The 20,164-nt window shown below is 46.5% G+C and overlaps 1 long non-coding RNA gene across 12 annotated transcripts in view; it reads right to left on the bottom strand.

Annotated features, from left to right (window-relative positions):
• Positions 1-19,074, bottom strand: part of LOC106631764 (uncharacterized) — a 132,424-nt gene extending 113,350 nt beyond the window's left edge. For 5 of the 12 annotated variants that reach the window (XR_008732411.1, XR_008732406.1, XR_008732402.1 and 2 more), the window contains exon 1: positions 16,949-17,144. This is a non-coding gene — a long non-coding RNA (uncharacterized LOC106631764). Of the gene's footprint in view, positions 1-16,948; positions 17,145-17,741; positions 17,893-17,983; positions 18,298-18,375 lie in introns of those variants that run through there. The other 7 variants (XR_008732399.1, XR_008732405.1, XR_008732410.1 and 4 more) reach the window with 6 other exon arrangements.
• Positions 19,075-20,164: the final 1,090 nt, after the last annotated feature.

Raw genomic sequence — 20,164 nt, 5'->3', positions numbered from 1 at the left:
CATGTACCAGACAACTGGTGAAAACTGATGCAGTTAAGTATTGCTATTTCACCTCAGTTTACCAACGATACCAAGCTACACAGGAATGTAAAAATCAAGGGCTCTACCAAACTGAGCTGAAAGTCCATCCAGACCTCAAATCTGACAATCACCGTACAACTTTCCAGCACTAAGTACTGTCTGAATGAGTACCTACAATTCCTATTGCCATACTGTATTCTCCTCAAAACCTGTGCTAGAAGGAAATACACACAGAGCTGTCATTACACATATAATGTTTAGGTAGCTTGCCATGGCACTAGAAGAGGCTCAGACACGAGAAGCACAGTGTTTGATTTAACCAATTATCTCAAGATCCTCAAACATGTACTGTGAACATCAGGAAGTAAAGCATTAGAGCAAAAACTGCTATCAGGTTTAGGGTTTTTTCCCCTTGAAGTCCCAAAGCTGCAAGTGCTGTAAAGTGGTCCTTGTATCAGTTAGTATAACTTCAAAACTAACAGATCAAAGCACACGTAGCTAAAATAAAATCACACTGCGGCAGCCATGACAACACAGCACCTGTGTTACAGTACCTGGTACAGGTACATAATACTGGTACAGCTCCTATTAAGGCACATGAGCTGAACCTGCTACCATAAAGTTTGAGCCTGATCCCAAACAAATGCACACTCACAGCAACTTTAGGACATAGTTTGAGCTTTTTTTCAGACTCATAAAGAGACAATTTTTTAAATAATAAACACCAAAAGTAATAGCACACTGATGAGGATGTGTGTTCCACAGTTACAAGTTTGAAACTTGGACTAGAAAACAAGGACATAAAAAACCTGTATCAACAGAACAGTGAACACAGGCATCTCCAGTAAGTTTAAAAACTGTATTCTTCATACCAACATGATAAAAGCCAGTAAGCTGAGGTCTGAATTGTAATTTTAGAAATTTGCAAACCAATTGCTGTATGGGCAAGAGAAGTCTGAGATACAGAAAGGTTATAATAGACGACAAGCTATTGACAAATGCTAATTACCAATAAAATTGCCATGGAAATTTATAGGAATGTTGCCAGGTTGACAGGCAGCATGTCTTTCTGGAGACAGAGTTTAAAGCTCTTACGAAACAGCATGCTGACGGGCTAAAACCACATTATTATAAAACTGCTTGCAAATTTAAGAACTGTTTTTAAGAATTTCCCATTGTTATTCCTTCTGTGAAGTCTAGCAAGCTTTAATATATCTTCCACAGTCAAATCAAATATACTAATTAATTTCAAAGTGTGTTATTATTAATGCCAAATATTCATGTTTATCTTCAAACTGGCACATGATGTTCTAACACCCATTTTCACAGCAGCTCTGTATCTTCATATACTGCAAAACTTCTGTAATTTATAAATCAAAATATTCCTTTACAAAGCTGTTCTAGTTAGCTTTTACTCTGCTAGCCTAGATATTAGCCCTAACTAGTACTTTATTCAATTAATACAAAGAAATTACAAGGAAAAAAACCCAATAAACAAACAACCAAAAGCCACTCAAAAAACTCAACCCAAAAATGTTATCCATACATTTCTGGATTACACTTACTTAAAAAAACATACATACATTTTTTAGTTATTTGAGTTTGTCCAACTTAGTTACAAAAAACCCAAACAAAACCAAAAAACCCAAACCCAAACACGCGAAAGACACAACACTTTTAAACTACCTCAGAATTCTAATTTTTCTGTCAGACATGCTCTTCATCTTTCCCAGTTCCCATGCACACTGACCTGCCACAGTTGAATTAATTTATATTGCTCTATTACAATTATATATCCACATTTTAAAGAACACAGCTGAGTTTAAATAATCTCTTTTACATTATAAATGTAAATGTTACACAATCAAATGTATGTTCTATGTTCATCAAATTAATAATGAACTATGGGCTGTTAGTTTCTTCATTCACACACACAAATAGGCTTACTTCTTTCTACTGCCAAAACCTTGATGTCTTAGAAAATCTGATGGCTACTTCTACAACCTACAAGTTTAGAAGCTGCTGACAGTACAAGAACTTAAAAAAAAAAATTAACCATTTTTACAAGAAACTAATTGCCTTTTACATACTTGGAACTCAACAGGAACATAAGAACACAAAATAGTTCTGCTGATGCTGGTTTTACCTCATCTTAAACAACTCGATCACTTGCCAATGTATCACTCACAATTTACTACAGCTTTAGATTGTCAATACTTCCTACATGTCAGGCTGCGTGTTTAAGCTGTTTCCATGCTACCACTGCCTGCACTTGGTTGTGAACTGTACTTCTCTGCTGTACCTTCTCCAACACAGCTTGTGCCCTCTGTAGCGTCACCCTCCATCACAACATACCACTATTCTGCGGTGGTACGCAAGTTCTGGAGTAGAAACAAAAGGTGGACAGAAGCAAGAGAAGAGAAAACAACAAACAGCTGAGTTTTTCGAAGAAAGACATTTTTAGATTTACCATGTAGAGCAAGGTTTTCAGGAAGTGGCTCATACCGGAAGCCAATGACCTCACAGCTTCTTATAAATACCACACAATTACAAAATGAAAGAGAGCAGTATTTCTTGCTCCCACTTTCTTTTAGCATTCACGTTAACAATTAACTCAATGCTTCCTAATTATGAAAGTCAAACTGCAGACAAAAGGAATAGGGTTTTTACAGGTTTAAAATACACATCAATGCAACACTTGTAATGGTCTTTCACTGCTTGGAGTAGCACATCTTCAGTGTCATAACCCTTCAATAATTGTTTTTGGTTGTTTTTTTAAATATATATATTTTTAATCTTAAGTCTATTGTGTGAACCCTAACAGGCAGATGATTACTCACCCCTCATATCTAAGCCAATCACCAAAAAAAACCCCTGTATTCTCTAACCACTGTCCCCACCTTTTTCCTTCCATTTCCAAAACCTCTTGTCACTACTACTTCTTCATCTGATCACCAGCATTACAACTGTTCTTGTTTAAGCTATACAAGAAAGATGTGGTTTATAAGATTTTCCATGTATGGAAATAGGTGCTTCCTACCAAGCACCTTACAAAAGACCAAGAAATACGTACTTTTCAACAGAGAAGGTGTCAGGTTACTCCAGCATAATTTATTTTTGATAAACTAACTGTATTTCATTTTCTTTTTCATGTACTCAAGTGTCTCACTCTCTCCTAAAATTTCAGAAGTCTACTGAAGCCATACTAAGAGCATGTATCAACTCAAGTCTCTTTTAGAGCTTATCAGTTCACCTGGACCTCAGTGCTTTAGCGTCATTTGCCTCAGTTTCTAAACCATCATATCCATTCATCATCCTGCTTTTTCCCCACATCCCTAGAAAAGACTGAACCAAATGTCAACATTCTATCACCTGCAATGACAGCTCTGCTTCCCCATGCTGTTTTTTTATCCAAATGACTGAAGAATCTTGTGATATTTATTAATCACTGTTTGACACAGCTTAATGTGGCTTGTAGGTTTTGTTTATCTTCCCATCTTCTAAAGCAGACTCAGTCCTTTCTCCTTTCTTTGTATTGTTTCTTCTGTAATGTACTTATCCAAACATTTGCATCTGAAGCCCTCACTATTTCTACCCAGCTAATACAAAGGTCTAACCACTCTTATATCTGCTCTTACAGCACTGATTGAAAGGAACTCCCACCTCTTACTCTGCTCCTATCTGCAGGTTCTGTCTGGTTTACTTTACCAAGTTGACTACCTCTGAGTCAACTGAAATGCCTTCAGGAAGAACTGGACCTCACCATCAGCTTTTTAAATCCACCAATATATTCTGGGATGTGTTTTAAACATCAGTAAAAGAGAACACACAAAAATCCAACTTTTTTCAATACATGAACTGCACCAAGACCTCCACAAGTAACTATTCCTGATCTTTGTTGATGGATAAAGGTATAGATGCTTAGAATTATCAAGTTATCAGTTAGGTTTGGGGATTAGTTTTGGTGGGTTTTTTTTCATTAGTAATCCTGGCTTTTGTTGACAGCTTTTGATAAAAAGGAGTTAGGAAAGGAGAACCGGGACACTGTTCATAAAGAACTAGATAACCTCATAGTCTTGAATAGAAGTGGGGTGAATTTCAACAGCAGAAGATGTACAGTCACATACCTGAGTATAATACATATTGCCACCAGGTAAATGGCTCCTTAACTATGAAGGAAGAAAAAGCCTAGCCCATCACAAAATGGCCATGGGTCAGAGTGACATACCAGTGAAATAAAGCAACTGTGACCTCAATTTACAGCTGCCTGGAAAATTCATCCAATTATTGCGCATGCCTTGTTTAAGAATGATGGATTCAGACTTGAGTATGAGAAGAAAGGTGCTTTCAGGTAGCAGAAATGGCAACAGATTGTAACTTCTACCTTTCAACTGAGAGTTCAGTAGCCAGAGTGCACAGACCTGGTCCACTTCACCGTAAGTTTAAAAAAAAAAAGGGGGGGGGGGGGGGCAGGGGGGGCAAGGAAGAAAAAAGAAATAAGTACATAGTCTGACCAGTAGCAGTGATCATAGACCAAGAATTGTGACCTCTCAGGCAAGACCAGTGACAGCAGTCAAAGGATTCACTCTAGACCATGAGTAGAAAAGAGCAGAAGAGGAGCACGGGTATAAATGGAGACAAAGCTTGTTCGTGCTGCCTCCCAGCAACGATGGATGCCTGCCTGCATGAGCTCCTGCTTTGTTATTCTCTGCTCCACCAGTGGTTTATGTTAAACTGTTCAACTGCAGGAGCCAGCTGAACTAAGCAAAGAGAAGAAGCACCTCAGCCTCCACACTAGTCTCAGCTGGGAAATCAGACAACAGCACCAGTTCCAAAATGAAAGGCAGGACCATGAAGTTTCTGAGGCAGGAAATGGACGACAATTCAAGCAGTCATTTCATGCAGTCTCAGCTGCGGAGAAGTAGCTAACAACAGCAAGATGATTAAGAATAGTTTCTTAAACCATGTTTCTGCTTTGATGAATGATTCCAACTGCACCCCACATCAAAGCACAGCACAGCAAGCTAACTCACCACAGACTTCAGATGTTCTGGAGGATATTAAGAGATGCTAAGGGACACAGTGTCCCATGCTGTTTTAACAGTGTGGGCAGCAGGCAAACTAAGGTGCAAATCCAGCTCAGACCTAAGCAGAGTCTGCAGAGCAAGCACAGCTTAGGATGATCAGAAGAATGGAAAAATCAATACAATGAACATAGACTAGAAGTTTTGTTTGCTTACTTGACTGAAAGAATACCGAGTGATATAATTCCTGGTCATAAAAGTACTAGAGAGGAATAAACATAAGCAAAGAGAACTGCGTAAGGAAGAGCTTGCAATTATAATTTTTAAAAGTGTGTATGAAATAGCCCTTCAAAATGTCAGGCTGGCAATTCAAAGACTTTCTAGACTCTGGATGCTCTGACAGTTACAATCTTTCTTCTCTCCTAAGTATAACAACCTGTCCTTAAGATTAAGGACAAATTACATAGCAATTATACAACATCAGGCTTCGTGTACCAAGTGACGAAGACTGAGAAACCCAGGAAGCCATTCCCAGTTCCATATTTTTCCTTAAAGTTATCAGTAGTATTCTACTGTAATAGATAAAAAAACTAATAAATTCTGCAGTAGTATCACAAACACCATCAGCAGTAAATACCTTAGACCATGAAATAAAGAAGAATTATCAAATACTGAAGAAATAATGAACTGACCCAACTGAAAAATTCTGCTATCTGAAATGACCCCTTCAGCAATAAAACAATAGACAACTGTAGCACCATCCTTCAGAAAGGATGTTACACCTTCTCCTAAACAGCTAACTCTAGTTTTCTGATTGTAAAGAAATGTCTCACAGAAAACAGAAGAACATACTTAATAATGCAAGAAGAGAAATTATCACTACCTATTAATGGAATACCTTATGAGGAAAAGCATGCATGAGGAATGTTTCTTTATGACTTTTTCAAGTCTGAATTATCAGTAACATTTGCTATGGCAGTTCACTTGTTACTTCATCACTCCAAGTACACACCACTGCTACTGAGCAAGTCAGAGCACCTCTAGCAGCTGAACTCCAAACACACTGTAATCAACACTGACACCTAAAATAAGTTTTAAGATTCACACATGCAGTAGGGCGATGTAACCTCACTGAAGTCCTAATCTAGATTAATGCAGAAGTATTAAGATGCCTGGTAATTTTATGGGCATACAGCCTAAAGGATTTATTTAGTAGCTAGCAGTCCTGGAGGAATTTCTACATTGGTATTAAGTCAAACCTGAATACCCCAAATCATGATAATTAAAGGGCTGAACAAATCCTTTAAGAGAAAATAACCATAGTTACAAATGCATGGTAATGAGTCATGTAAAAAGAAAAACAAAATATTTCCAGTTATGTGAGCCAGATGACTGCTGGACCACATCAGTTTATGGTAAAACACAAGAACAGATTTTTAAACATTTGAAGATAAGCTCTTCAAAAGCCAGCATTATCCTGGGCCAAAACATTAATCTAGTAGTAGCACAATGCCATATCTTACCATGAAATCTAAATTTAAGATCCCTGCTTTATTCCTGAATGAACTTCTGCCCCAGCACTTCAGGTGCTTGGGATCTCTGAAGCTAATTCCTCTAACAATTGAATGGTTCTTTCAAAAAGAAGCACCGACCCTTCTCTATTTACATGAGCAGATCAACCACCAGTGCTGGTAAGAAAGGGCAATTAGCAGATAAAACAGGAAGCATGCCCAGTCACTCGGGTTGTGGAAGATCCAAGTAGAAATTCAACATGTAGGAAAATGGGCTAGCAAAGGTGAGAGCCTCAGATACTGCTGTCTGGTGGCGTAGCTGAGTATGGGAAGGCACACCTTCCTGTGTGGGTCACTGCTACATTCCCCACGCAAGGAGGAGGTAATATAACAAAGAGCTTATAAAATTCAATCAATAGGCCTCTTAAGTTAGCAAGGAAGAATACGTACCAGGACCATTACTAATAACTAGATGAAATCTAGGAGAGTTCTATGAATTGTTCAAATTTGATTTTTATGTACAGAGGAAACTAGAACCTTGGCCGTTTTGGTCTCTCTCTGTTGGTCACCTGTCTCTTTTTCACAGCCCCTGATTTTTAATCTTATCTAGTCCAGGCTTCTGTGCTTCTATGCTTTCAGTCTTTTTTCGGGAACTACTGCCCACATGCAGCACTCTGCTTCCTTGCTGCCTCCTCTGCTGTGCCCTCTTTGCTGGTGACGCTGATGCACATGCACCCTATACCCCAGCCAGGGAAGTTGGCTGCGGATGTATCTCAAGGCAGCTGGAGCTAGCCCCTTCTCCTGTAGAGCCGGGGAATGACAGTCCCTGTTGCCCAGGTTATTAGAAGACTCCTTCGCTGCAGTCCCAGCCTCTGTTATTTATAACACTCACCAGAGATGAAGAACTTAGCAGCAAAATTGCAAATACAAACAACTCTAATCCTGAGCTACCAGTGAAGCTGGTTAACATAATGCCATACTTAAGCTCTTATAAACCACAGGAGGGACTCAGCAGTACATAGTACTATTAATGTAAATATTATTTAACAGAACCCTTGAGAGGCACAGAATGTAGAGGTAGAGGGGTCAGCTGAATAGCCACTAGCTGAAAACCAGACATTTTATAGCCTTCATCCATTTTAAACTAAAATAACGGTAGCAGGAAAAAATGGATTCCGAAGTCACCTCTCCAGGAGGCACTGTCTTAAAAGTAAGTATCCTGAGAACCTCCATCTATCTAGTACACACAGTGGAGATACCAGGGAAACACACAGCCTACAACCACAACATGTGAAGTCACTTACTCAGAGGCCCTGGTCTACAGAAAAAAACCAGGTATGACTATCCCACTCCTCACTCACGATACGTTCAAGCTATGAGCCATACAGCTGCAATCCATGTGAGAATTATCTTAGGCACTACCAAAAGTGCAAGATGTGTTCTGCACCCATCTTCATGCTTTGGAGATCTGGTGGCAGCGAGGGGCAGGAAGAGCAGAAAATGCATGTTGCAATAGAGTCTGACCACAACTCAGGGCTGTAATACTGACAGAACAGGATGCCACGTAAGGCCCACCACTCACAGCAAGGACAGAGTGGATGAAGAGGATCTACCTATTGCTGCCCTCCCTTGCTTGTACATCTACTCTCTTGTAGATTCTTGTTTTACATTTCTAGGACCACCAAACCACAAAGATAACCTGGCATTCAGCAAACAGACAATGTCTCCTGCCTTTTCCTGCAGGAAAAGGCAGAAAAACAACTGAAGAAAACAGAAATCATGAATGTCACCTGCAGGAACAGGATGGACTTTTCACCCCAATTTTTATTTCCCTCAAGGCAGCAGCAGACTGAAAGTAAAACCTAGTACGGATACTGATGGCAGGCACAACCATAAAGGAACATTCTCAAAAATGGGATGAATGGAAATATCCTGAAGTGAAGAATCACTGCAAGGTCTTTCAAAAACTTTAAGCATTTCTGCCCACACTACTAAAGAGAACAATGAACAGTTAATAACAATGGTTAAGGGCTTTGCAAAGACTTACACAAGTATGAAAATTAAATAAGCTGAGTATAGTTTACCCAACACAAACTTTGTAGGCCAAAAGAAATGGAGGTTTATATGGTAACATTAGAGATATACAATAATTAATGTTGACATAGCCACCAAAGAGACTGCATCTGAAAGTCTCAGAGCCGACTTCCAGTTTCAACCTAGCCAGGAAGATTTTTCTTAAGTACCAGAATAAGAAAAAAATAAATTACAGTCCTTGTCTATTAGGAATCATATGCACATCACAAGCCTGTTCTTCAAAGCACATCTCATATACTTTGGGTAAATACAGTTTTTTCACGGTAACTGATCTTGGAAGAAGCTGCCAGAAGACCCATTACTACTTTATCAACCAATAGCATCTGGAACAGAATCAAACCTGTTCATGATAACAGGAGTATCTGTAGTTTCAAAGAAAAACATCAACAGAAAGGAAAAATACAACCAGGTATATCCTACAGAGACTATGACCAGGATAACATTAGACAGGACAAACTGTATTTATAATATTTATTCTCCTAATTACTGGATCAGGTAATCTTACATAAACCTTCTGAAAAAGTAACTTCACCCACAGGCACATGAAGTTTGCTTTACAGGAAAGAAGAGCTTGTTTTTCAAACCAGTGGTCTTTAAACTACAGGGGCATGCAATACATGCTGAAAAGGGGGAAGGGCACGATGAAGCAAAGAACTGCTGCTCTAGAACAAAATAAGGGCTATAAATGAACGTAACTGCTAGCTGCAGATGCAGCATGTGCAAAACACAAGTGAGAGAAAGAGGCATTTGTGCTGAAGGACAGTATTTGTACAATAAATTAATGTAAGCTGGGTGTCAACTACACCTGCGCTAAAACCGAGAACCAGCTTTCTAAAAAAAAAAAAATCAAGTGAAACCTGACAGTAGAACCACCTTTGGAGAGAAGCAATGAGGGTTTCAATTTAGAGCCTGGGAACTGTTGCAGGAATCAATCATACTGCACATTTGCTTGCAGAAGTGTAGGACTACAACCTGCCATCCAGGCTGCCCCATTGAGAATTTTTTTTCCATCCTTCTGTAATTGAAAGAGCACACTAAAAAGATGCTTCTTTCCCATCACAATGCTAGGAGCCTGGGTTAACCTATCAAACATGTCTACCAGTGTTTTCCCCCTCTGTATTATGTGACTTTGGTCTCCATTACAAATTATTACTGCTTATAGATATCACTCATTCATTACTGAAGTAATACTGCTTCTGAGTAATTCAGCTTTACTCAGTAACATGTTAATTCACAAGTCATGGTTACTTTTTCCTGGTCACTACCACTGACTTTTTTTCTCTCCAATATTCGGTAAGGATTTCCTCACAAACGTCAACAATTTCATTACAAGAAGAACTGGGAGAACAGAGGTTCCCCCTGAACTCCCACTGCAGAGTATAGCTGAACTCTGCCCTTGTTAACTCCCTTTATCCTCAACATCAGTAATAGATGAAAACTGCAGTTTCTTTAAAACCAAGGCAGCAGCATTTCCCTAAGCCACAAAAAACAAACACACACACACCCCCAAGAAAAAAAACCAACAACAAAAAAACCCCACCAAACCCAAAACAAAAACACCAAACAGTTGTGCTACGCTATTTGCTTATTGAAACAGGAGATACATTTGGTGTTAGTGAAACCACATGTATTAAGTTGGTCCGACCTCACTCCTATTCCATGTTGTGTGAACATTATTCACATTTGAAGTGTCTTTCACATTTAAATTACTGATTTCTAGGTCAATATTGTTTTATGGGCATCTCTGGATTACCAAAATCCAACAGGGCTAACAATCTAAAGATTAAAGCCATTTTACTTCCTTTTTTTATGGTAAGGGTGCACAATTCTCTGCCAAAGCTACCAGAATGAGTTGTGGTTCCAGGACAATACTCTTTGGGGAAGCAGCAGATCCCACAATGCTGGATGCACCATTCGGCTTTCTGTTTATACACAGAACCACAGGCTTCACAGACAGATGCCCACGGACACAGATAAGAGGAGGAAGAATGGGACGATCTGGCTTGAAAAGGGAACGCTGCTACAGCTCTAGAAGAAAGACGGTATCTTTGAGCTTGGGCTCAGAAGGAAGCCGAAGGGAGCCAAGCGAGGCAGGGAGCTCCGTCCCAGCGCCCGCAGGTTGCTGCTGGGCGCTGCGGCGGCCGCGCACAGCGCTGCGCTGCCGCTCTCGGCCGGCAGGGGGCGACGGCAGCCCCGCGGCGCCCCAGGCGCGACGCCGCCATCCCAGCACCGCCCCCCCCCCCGCCCCGCGGCACCGCGCCCCCCCCCCCCCCCCCCCCCGCGGGGCGGGCCGCTGCGCTCCGGGCCCGCAGCCCTCCCCCGCGGCCGCACCGAGCGGAGGCAAACCCAAAACCAAACAAAACCACACACACGGGGGTAGGGGGGGGAACACCCAACAAAAAAGCCCCCAAACCTATCGCTTTTCATAGGTTTGGAATCCTGTTCTCAACAGGGTAAACAGAATCCGGATTGCTCCAGCACCCCGGGGCACGGCTGTCAAGCCGCAGAAATCAGAATATAAACACCTCCCAAGAACTACAGATGACACAGCAATATACAAACGTCAACAAATTAACGTCTGAAGTTGTGCTAAAAAAAAAAAAAAAAAAAAGGGGGCGAAGGGGGTGGGGGGGAAACAACACGACACTAGAAATGCCAAACGGTAGAACTCACGGCGATACAGCGAAACTACACCTTGTTAAAAGCCTTCCCAGCGCTTGCAGTTTACAAAACACATCCAGACAACAGCCGGGAACGTCCTGTTTCTCCTCCTGCTCAAAGTAAACACGGTGGCTAGATGCGGCTTCTCCCTCCCCGGGGACTGCACAGCTGCTCGCACCGCAGCTGGGCGGCAGGAGATGTCCCAAGTCCCAGTGACCCGAGCAAGGTGCTCTCCTGGGTGAGCCACCACCCGCCACCCTGCACCCGGCCGCTGGGAGACACCGCGCTTCGCTGATATAAACAGTAATACAGGTAAAACCCAGCAAACGCTTGCTTACTTTCCAAATAGGCTGAAATTCGAACATCAGTTCGATTCCATTTGATTTCCTCTGCATGCTGTTAATTTATGAAGCCAGTATCTGCCTTCATTTTACAACTCATATTTTGGCAGAAGCTCCAACAGTAGCTACTACAGTTATGCTAAAATTCAGGAACCAGAAGATAATATAGGTATTACTCAAAATAGCACATCTTCTGGGTATTTCATACATAATGTTACTACATGAATAATAAAAAAAATATTTCATTTTCTGGAAATTTATGTGCTACCAAAATTATACCAGATGAAAACACAGATGAAAAAATTAGCCCCGATTCAAGGGATATTTCCAGAGATCCAAACTCTGTCCACAGAACTTCTCCCAACACAGACGAAGTTCAACCCGAGCTCATAAACACTACCAAAAACCTTATCCTTCCTTAAGGCTCAGCAGGACAGTAGTTGTATTCAAATTGCTACATTTTGGTGTAGCATACAGGCAAATCAGTATGTTCCTGTATGCAAAGAAGAAGGCAGAAATATCTAAACTTTGTAATAGCCCAGCACAATGCTTACCCAGGTTTCCCTCTCCCCATTCCACTCTCCCTGTCTTCCCACCCAGGCAACTAACTGCTGCTTCTGACCACCTGCAAGATGGCACAAAGGAAAAAAATAAAAATAAATAAAATCTCAATATTACCAGCACACAAACTTCACAAGATTTCTGTTGAGACTACTGCACAGCATTCTGTACACGTAAGCACATCGTGGGTCTGGTTGCCAGAGTAAAAATTTGAAATATAGGAAAAAACCACCCAAAGATACTAAAGCAGTCACAATATATTTACCAACTCTTTACTTTCTACGTAACTGCACAGTTTATGTTCTTCAATAAGACCTAGTCCTTAAACAAGACATTCAGAGAAGTGTTTGTAAAACCGTGGCTTACAAATGGTGTTATAAATGCCCTTTAAACCATTTGTTTCTCAATTTCTTTTGTTTATGCTTCAGTAACAAATTTCTAGCCTAGCAAGAGTACAAAAAACCCCACCAACTCACCATCAGCACTGCCTTATTAATGCTTCGTAACATAACAATTATGAAAAAATAATTCCTGAGTAATAGTACACCAAAATTCAGATTACTGTGAAACCCAATTTGACAGTAGTACCATCTCCCCTCATCCACAAAACTTCCCACATTTAGACTACAGAATTCATAAAGTAAACCATATTGATTAAAACTATTTAAAACAAGAGTATTATGACAATTATCACATTTTTATTGTCCTGCCAAATACATTACTTTTATTTAAGAAACTTAGAAAAAAAAATTCCACTTGACTGCTTTACTACCATAATTAATATTTTTGCTATATAGATGTCAGTCCTTCAGAGATCTCCAAACTTAGGTCTGTAAAGCAGCACGATACTGGGGACATTTAACGCATCCCTCCTAGAGCTCAAGGCAATTCATCAAAATTCATGGATCAGGACCCTCTGCAAGCGTTAAGTACCCAGATCAGGAATGTAGGGGAGGATGAGATCTCCGACCTTGGTAAGGGCAAGACTCAGAACAAAAAACTCCGATTTCCAGCCATGCTGTTAGACAACAACGCTGTTATCTGCTGGCTGAGGTACAGCATCCTGAAGGACTGTGAAAGGATGGCGGATTTTATGCTGCATTTTTACGAAATGCAAAGCCAAAAGAAAACCCTGTTTATGCTTAAATTCGTGACAAACAGTTGCAGCCCAATTAATTCCATCTCCAGTCACTGACAAAAATTTTCAATCCTGACTCTCTAAAAATGGCTTCAAAGAACTGCTGGGGAGATTATTTTTTTTAAACTTTGCAGTTCAGCGTTCATGTTTGCAAGTACTCTCAGCCCTTGATGTTACAGCACTTCAAGCTCATACTCTGGTACTACCAATAATTCCAGGAGCACGACGTTTATGGAAAAACACTGTGCAAAAATGGCAGAATCAACTACAGCTAGTCAGACTACACAAGACGACAAAAAACACAACTCCATGTTTTCATTTTTAAATATAAAAGAAATATAGTAAACACGCGATTACAGCAATTGAAAAAACCTAGCCTGGATTAAAGAGATCCTCTTAATTTTAATTGTAACAGGTTACAGCAGCATAAACAAACACACTGTTAATGTAAGTTCAAAATTTCCCTTTTTATTACAACAGGGAGAAAAAAAAAAAAGGTTTCACTACTTCCTATTGCAAAACCAATACGAACACTAGTTTAAATCTTTTCAGATGCTTTTGAAGTACTTACGAAGAGTAAAATAGCGACCTTTTTGCCACCAGAATTAGGCAAGGCATTAGGTCCTAAAATGAAACTCTGAGTACCTCTTTTAAGAGATAAATTGGTATTGTTTATATAAAAAGTGGAGAGAACTGGCACAATATTTTTCATAGCACTTTTTCCATATACATTGTATTCGTCACCAAAACAGCTCTGTAGAACACAGTGTACAGCACACATTGTGCCTCGTCATGAGCTGACAGCAATTGAAGAGAAGGTGAACCAAGTTACAAAATGAAGTATTTTTTCCTCTAGCTGTCAAGAAGATAAATGATCTTAGTTATATTAAAGAGAAATGGGATACAGGATCCAAAGGGCTCATTTTATGTTAACTGCATTTCACCAACAAAAATAGAGAAAGCAATTTCCTGGTGCATCAATTCCACCAGCAACTCCATGTACACTCAAAAAAAAATAAATAATCTGAGACACTGGCATGCTGTTACAGAGCACCTCCTGGTATTCTCAAATATCTAACAAACCAAGTGCTCCCTATTAACTTCCTATTTTAAGGTAGGTTTGGGGGTTCCCCCCCAAAAAAATGCAAACATATGCAGATATGCTCTTACAAATCAAGTATACTACCTGGGCTGAATAAACCTATTCCCATAGGTAACACCGTTTCAAACGACTCCTGCAACCAACGCAGGACATCAGCTCTCTACAACATATGCCAAGTACAGCCTATTACCACACCACTCCTTTCACCACTACCATGATCCTCAGTTGTTTCTGAGCCATTACCATTCTTGCTATCTTAAGGCCATATTCCCTCCTCATCAACACCAGTCAAGGTCTGGAAACACATCATTTCAGATGCTCAAAATCGTACTGATAAAGTTTGGATGGAAGAGAAGTGAAAGCACAAGAAGCACCATAAACTGTCCCCGATTCATTTACTGGACTAGACCAGCACAGAACTGCTAACTTATGGATTTCCATCCTCCTCCTTGTATCCTCTTTTTATAGGGCGTTAAAATAATACTACTACTAACAAATAATCCTTTCCAGTGCAACTCCAAAGCAGTTTTAAATATCCGTGTACGGTCCTCACCATTAGTTATAAAACCATCTCTCCTCTTCTTGACCTGTTCTCGTTTATCTGCTGTTATTTAACTCTTTAAAGCTTCCTGAGAGTCACGATGTTATTAATGGTTATGTAATTCTTAAAAAGATATTGAATTTTAAACTTCTGAACAGTACAACAGGGACATACACAACAAAACAGATACAGGTTTTTTTCTCACCCCTCCTCTACTTATTCGAAACCAAAGTATCCTAATGACCTAGAATAGCAGTCTTTTTTTTGTCCTTTTTTTTAACAGCTCGTCAGACCCAGAATCTCTAGTGGTGCAGGTACCTGTATAATGAATGTAAGCCTACAGAACACAAATGTCCTTTCCTCTGTTGCTTCCTACTGACCCCAGATAAGCTGTTCACAGACGGCCAGGGTCCACTGCCTGCAAGCCGGAAAGCCACCAATCTAGAACCGAGTATCCTCTTACTGTTTGCTCTGCTATCCGAGAAGTTACATTAAAATGGCATTACGTTCCTCAACTCCAAACTGACTAGTCTTTCTCCATATAGCCTATTAACAACCATGACTCTGGAGCTTTCCGTAAAATCCTGTTTCCAGAAACAACGACCTGCCGAAAACAGAACACCATCACTTAAGGTGCCTCACTCTGCCACAGATTGGGACGCAGCTCAAGTCCTTCACGCTGAAGACTGCCCAACCTACCTATAAATAGGCTCAAAGCTCCAGGCTCAGGAGACTGATAGCTAAACACGATCCTCACAGCGTTCCCCTGTGTTACCTACATAAAGCTGCACGCCACACCACCACCGGGCTAGGCAGATACGCAGCTACTGCCCTGGCTAATGCAGGACAGCACGGAGGGATGGCAGAGGAAAAAAAAATACAAAAACCCCCAACCACGTATCGCTGGGCATAAACAGCTCTCACAGCTCTCTCCCGGGCAGAGGAGCCTCCCCCTACGGAGGCTAGAGCCAGCCGCAGATCGGCCCTCAGGGCTCGGCCAGGGCCCGACCCGCTGGCCCAGGGAGAGGCCCCTCAGGGGGCGTCACGGGGCAGGCCGCGAGCACCGCTCCCCTCACCGGCACGGCAGGCATGGCCCGGGGGGCGGCAGCCGGGCAGCCGCGGCCCCGAGGCCTTCAGGCCCCCCCCCCGAGGTCGGCCCCAGTCCCGGTCCCCGCCAGCCCCGCCCCGGGCCGGGCCCTCGCCCCGCGGGTGCCCCGGCGGCGGCGGCGCGAGGCCGGGCCGCGTGACGGGCTGAGCCGGCGGCACGTGGCCCCGACCATAACAAACAGGCGGGTGGGCGGGCGCGGGCCGCGCTCGCGCCCTGCCAAAGGCGGGCGGAGGGAAGGTGGGGGGGGCGGGGGGGAAGATGATGGGGGGGGGGGGGGGGGGGGGGGGGGGTCGGCCGCCAGCGGCGCGGCCATTGGTCTGCCGGGAGCGGTGGGCGTGGCCGCCGGTCCCGCCGCCGCCGCCTCGGTGGTGCAGTGCTGAGGAGGCGCCAGGCGGGGGCCGCTGCCGCGCGTCGAGGGGTCGCGCGCGCTTCCCGCCCTCAGCGAGGCCGCTCGCCCGAAGCCCACCCCCCACCCCCGCCGCCCCGCGCCCTCACACCCGCCGCGCGCCCGCAGCAGCCACGGCTCCGCAGCCGGCCGCCCCCCCTTCCCCGGGCACACGCACCCCACCCGGAGCTCCGCAGGCCGCCCGCCCTCCCGCAACAGCCCCGAGTTGCGCCACGCAGGAAGCGCCTCGCCCGCAGCAGCCGACTCCGCTCCCCGCACGGCCGCTCTGCCCCGGACCCCGCTTCCCCCCCGCCCGCCCCTCGGCCCCCCAACCCGCCTCGCCTCGCCGCGCCCCCTCAGCAGCCTCCCGCCGCCTTCCCGGGTGGGGGGCGGCAGACCACTCCAACGCTCCCCGCAGGGCAGGCGCCTGGCCGCGGGCCTCCCTCTCCTCAGGCACCCACCTGTGGGGCAGCAGGCCGTGCCTCGGCCGCTCGCCGGCCCGCCTCATCAACCAGCGCTCAGCTCGCTCGCCCGCTCGCACCGGGCGCGGAGCATGCGGAGGGCTGGGGGGGGGGGGGGGGGGGGAACTGCTAAATATACCCGCTGCCGGCGGCACCGCCTGTGTCACGGACCCGGGCTGGCGAGCGGCGGCGCGGCCCGGCCCTCCCCGCCCCCCCCCCCCCCCCCCCCGCGGACGCATCTTGTTTTCTCCATACGCACTTGGAAATGCGGCCCGGCCCCCCCGGCCGGCGCTGGGGGTGGGTGATTTGGGGGGGGGATTGTTGTTATTTCTGCTCGATTCGGGATACCCACGCAGCGATGAAAACAACACGGCGCAGTCCCGTCCTTCCCCCCCCCCCCTCCCCCCCCCCCCCGCCGCAGCTCGGCTGTCACTTGGCTCCTTCCCCCACGTCGCGAGAGGCAAACTCCCCCCAATGTCGCGACAGCGGCCCGCGCACCTGCCGCGCACCGTGCCCCCCACTTGCCGTTTCCTCCCGGGGTGCGCGGTGCGGGTGTGGGGGGGCACGCCCGCCGCTGCCTCCCCCGCAGCGGGGGGACAGGAGCAGCGCTGCGCCCGCAGCCCCTTGCGAAGCGGCCGGCCGGGCTCGCCGCTGGCGGCCAGGTGCGGGGGATCCGCGGGTGGGCTGCGCGGGGGCGGGCGGCGGGCGCTGCGAGCCGGGATGGAGCGAGCCTCCCTCCCTCGCCTACCCCCCCCCAGCCGCCCCCCCCCCTCCCCCCGCCGCTTGTGTTTACCTCAAGTTTGAATTTTATCTGCGCAACATGAGCTGGAATGCGGACATGGAGGGCGGGAGGGCGCGCACACGCCCGCCGCTCCGCGGGGACACGCGGCGCCCCCGGCCCCCCCCACCGCGCGCCCCCCCCTCACTCCGCCGCCGCGCAAACATGGCGCGACCGCCGCGACCGCCTGCCCCGCCGGCACCCCGCGCCCCCCGGGCGGGCGGGCAGCCCCCGGCCACGTCCCGCCGGTAACTTACCTCCGAGCGGCCGCTCCGCCGGCTCCCCTCCCCCTGCCCTCCCCGCGGGAGGGTGCCACACGCAGCCCACCGGCGGGGCTGCCGGCGCTGCCGCGCTCCCGGGCGCGGAGACAGGTGCAGGCACGGGGCAGGGCGGGCCCGGGGCGGGGGGCACCGCCGCCTCCCGCCGCCCCGGGCTCCCCGAGTGCTTCCCTCCCCACGATGTTGTTTCATTATATCATGTCCATCATGTGACAGCCGGAGGGCCTCTCTATGGAAACTTAAAGGGGACTTTCACACGACGACGACGCCGGACCCGCCGGTACCCCCGGCCGCCCCGGGGGGCTGCGAGCCCCGCTGCCGCCACCCGCCGCCCCGCCGGCCCTCCCGGGGGCCGCCCGCCTCGCACCTACCGCCCTCCGCTCCGCCGGTCGCAGCAAGTCGCTGCGCTTCCTTCTATTATTATTATTAATTAGGGTTGGTGGTTTGGGGTTTGTTGTGTGGTAGGTTTGTTCAGTCCTTTTCCCCTCCCTCCTTCGCACCGCCTGCGCTGCCGGTGCCTGCACTCCCCGACCGGCCGCGCACGGTGCAGAGCCGGGACGGAGCCGCTGCGGGAGGGTGCGCGGCTCGGCCGCGGCCACGGTGGGTCTCCGGTGCTGGGAGCGGCAGCAAAAAACCCCCCAAAACAAAAACAAACAACAACAACAACAAAACCCAAACAAAAAAAGAAACCACAAAGGAGGAAAAAAAACCCAGACTTGTTTGTGACAGACTGAGGAGGCTGGAGATATGAGCGGTGCTGTCGGTGCGGCTGTGCGGGGTCGGTGCGGTGGTCGCGAACGCCGCTTTTCACCCTGCCAAGCCGGGAAGGGAACCATCCCCCGCTCCCACCTGGGATGCCGCCGGTCTCCTGCAGCGGGTCGCAGCACCGAGGCGCTGGAAGGAGCCGTTCCTGCTTCCCAGTGCGGTAACACCAGCCGCCTATCCAAACAGCCACCCCCTGGAGAAGGGAAAAGCACCGGCCAAGATGTTTTCCATCGCACCGAAGCGCCGGGCCCCCCGGCACCCCCGTCCCGCCGCCCTCCCGCCGCCGGGGGTGCGGGCAGGCCGGGCGGCAGCGCGCCGCTCCTCCGGCTGCTGTTCTGCCCGCGGTGCTGAAGCGGGTTTTGCTTGGAATTATTTTTTTTTTTTTTCCCTCTTTCTCCCAGCTTTCCTCCTGCCCCCAGGATTTGGGATGAAAGAGCTAAAACCCACCTGCACCACGGTGCAAACCTCCACCAGGCCGGGGGTGCACAGGGGGCTCCCGGGGTTTTCTGCATGGAGGGCAGCACACAGTTCCCATGGGAGCTCCCCAAGTTTTGCTCCCAAACTGGTGGCATCACATAGGTGTTGGCGGCCAAGTGCAAGATCCAAGGGGCTAGCTCGTAGCAGGGGATGGATTTGCCATGAAAAACGGGAGGAGGAGAAGCCTGCCGTATTCCTTACGGCTTCCACTGGAAATCTCAGCCCCTCAGCAGGTGAAAGCACGACCTACGGATGCAATGAGTTTTAAGTTTGGAATTTAATTTCTTCAGCGTCCCACCGAGCTTTCTAGAAGGCAATCATATAAATGACTTTTTTACCGTCCGTGGGGTTGAGGCTAATGCCCGTTGCAGGTACTGGCAGCCATGGCAGGGGACCGGATCCCCCCGCTGGACGGCGCGGGCCCAGTCCTGGCACTGATGGCCGGTCACCTCCCTTTGCCCTCCCACTAATGCTTTTGAAGTACCTGTGCTCTGCCCCACTCATTCCAGAGGGCACGTGCAACGAGCCTTACATGTAACAGACCCGTGTTTCAGATACCTCTACTTTCAAATGTTTTGATTTTTTGTTTTGTATTAGGTAACAGATCTGTGCTTCTGATACCCCCACTTTCACATTTTTTGGGACTTCTGTAGAATTTATTAATGATTTTAGCTGAAAAGAGTTAATCGAGTGAGCAACAGTTCATCCTCCTTCTCAGAGTCTTTCCTCTATCCACCCCATTTTTCATCATCTGTCCTTTCCCATCCAATTTTGGGGGGATTTCTACCTCTGAATTCCTTCCTGCCATTTTATCCAGGTTGCTCCACAGCCGTGGAGTCTAGCTCCAGTGTGCCTCACTTTCCATCTCCCCGGGCCTTATTTCCCTACCTTACTAAGGCTCTTTTTATTCCATATTTC

Source organism: Falco cherrug, chromosome 5 (genome assembly GCF_023634085.1).
Source record: "Falco cherrug isolate bFalChe1 chromosome 5, bFalChe1.pri, whole genome shotgun sequence".
Lineage (NCBI taxonomy): Eukaryota > Metazoa > Chordata > Aves > Falconiformes > Falconidae > Falco > Falco cherrug.
This window is presented reverse-complemented; position numbering and strand designations above follow the sequence as displayed.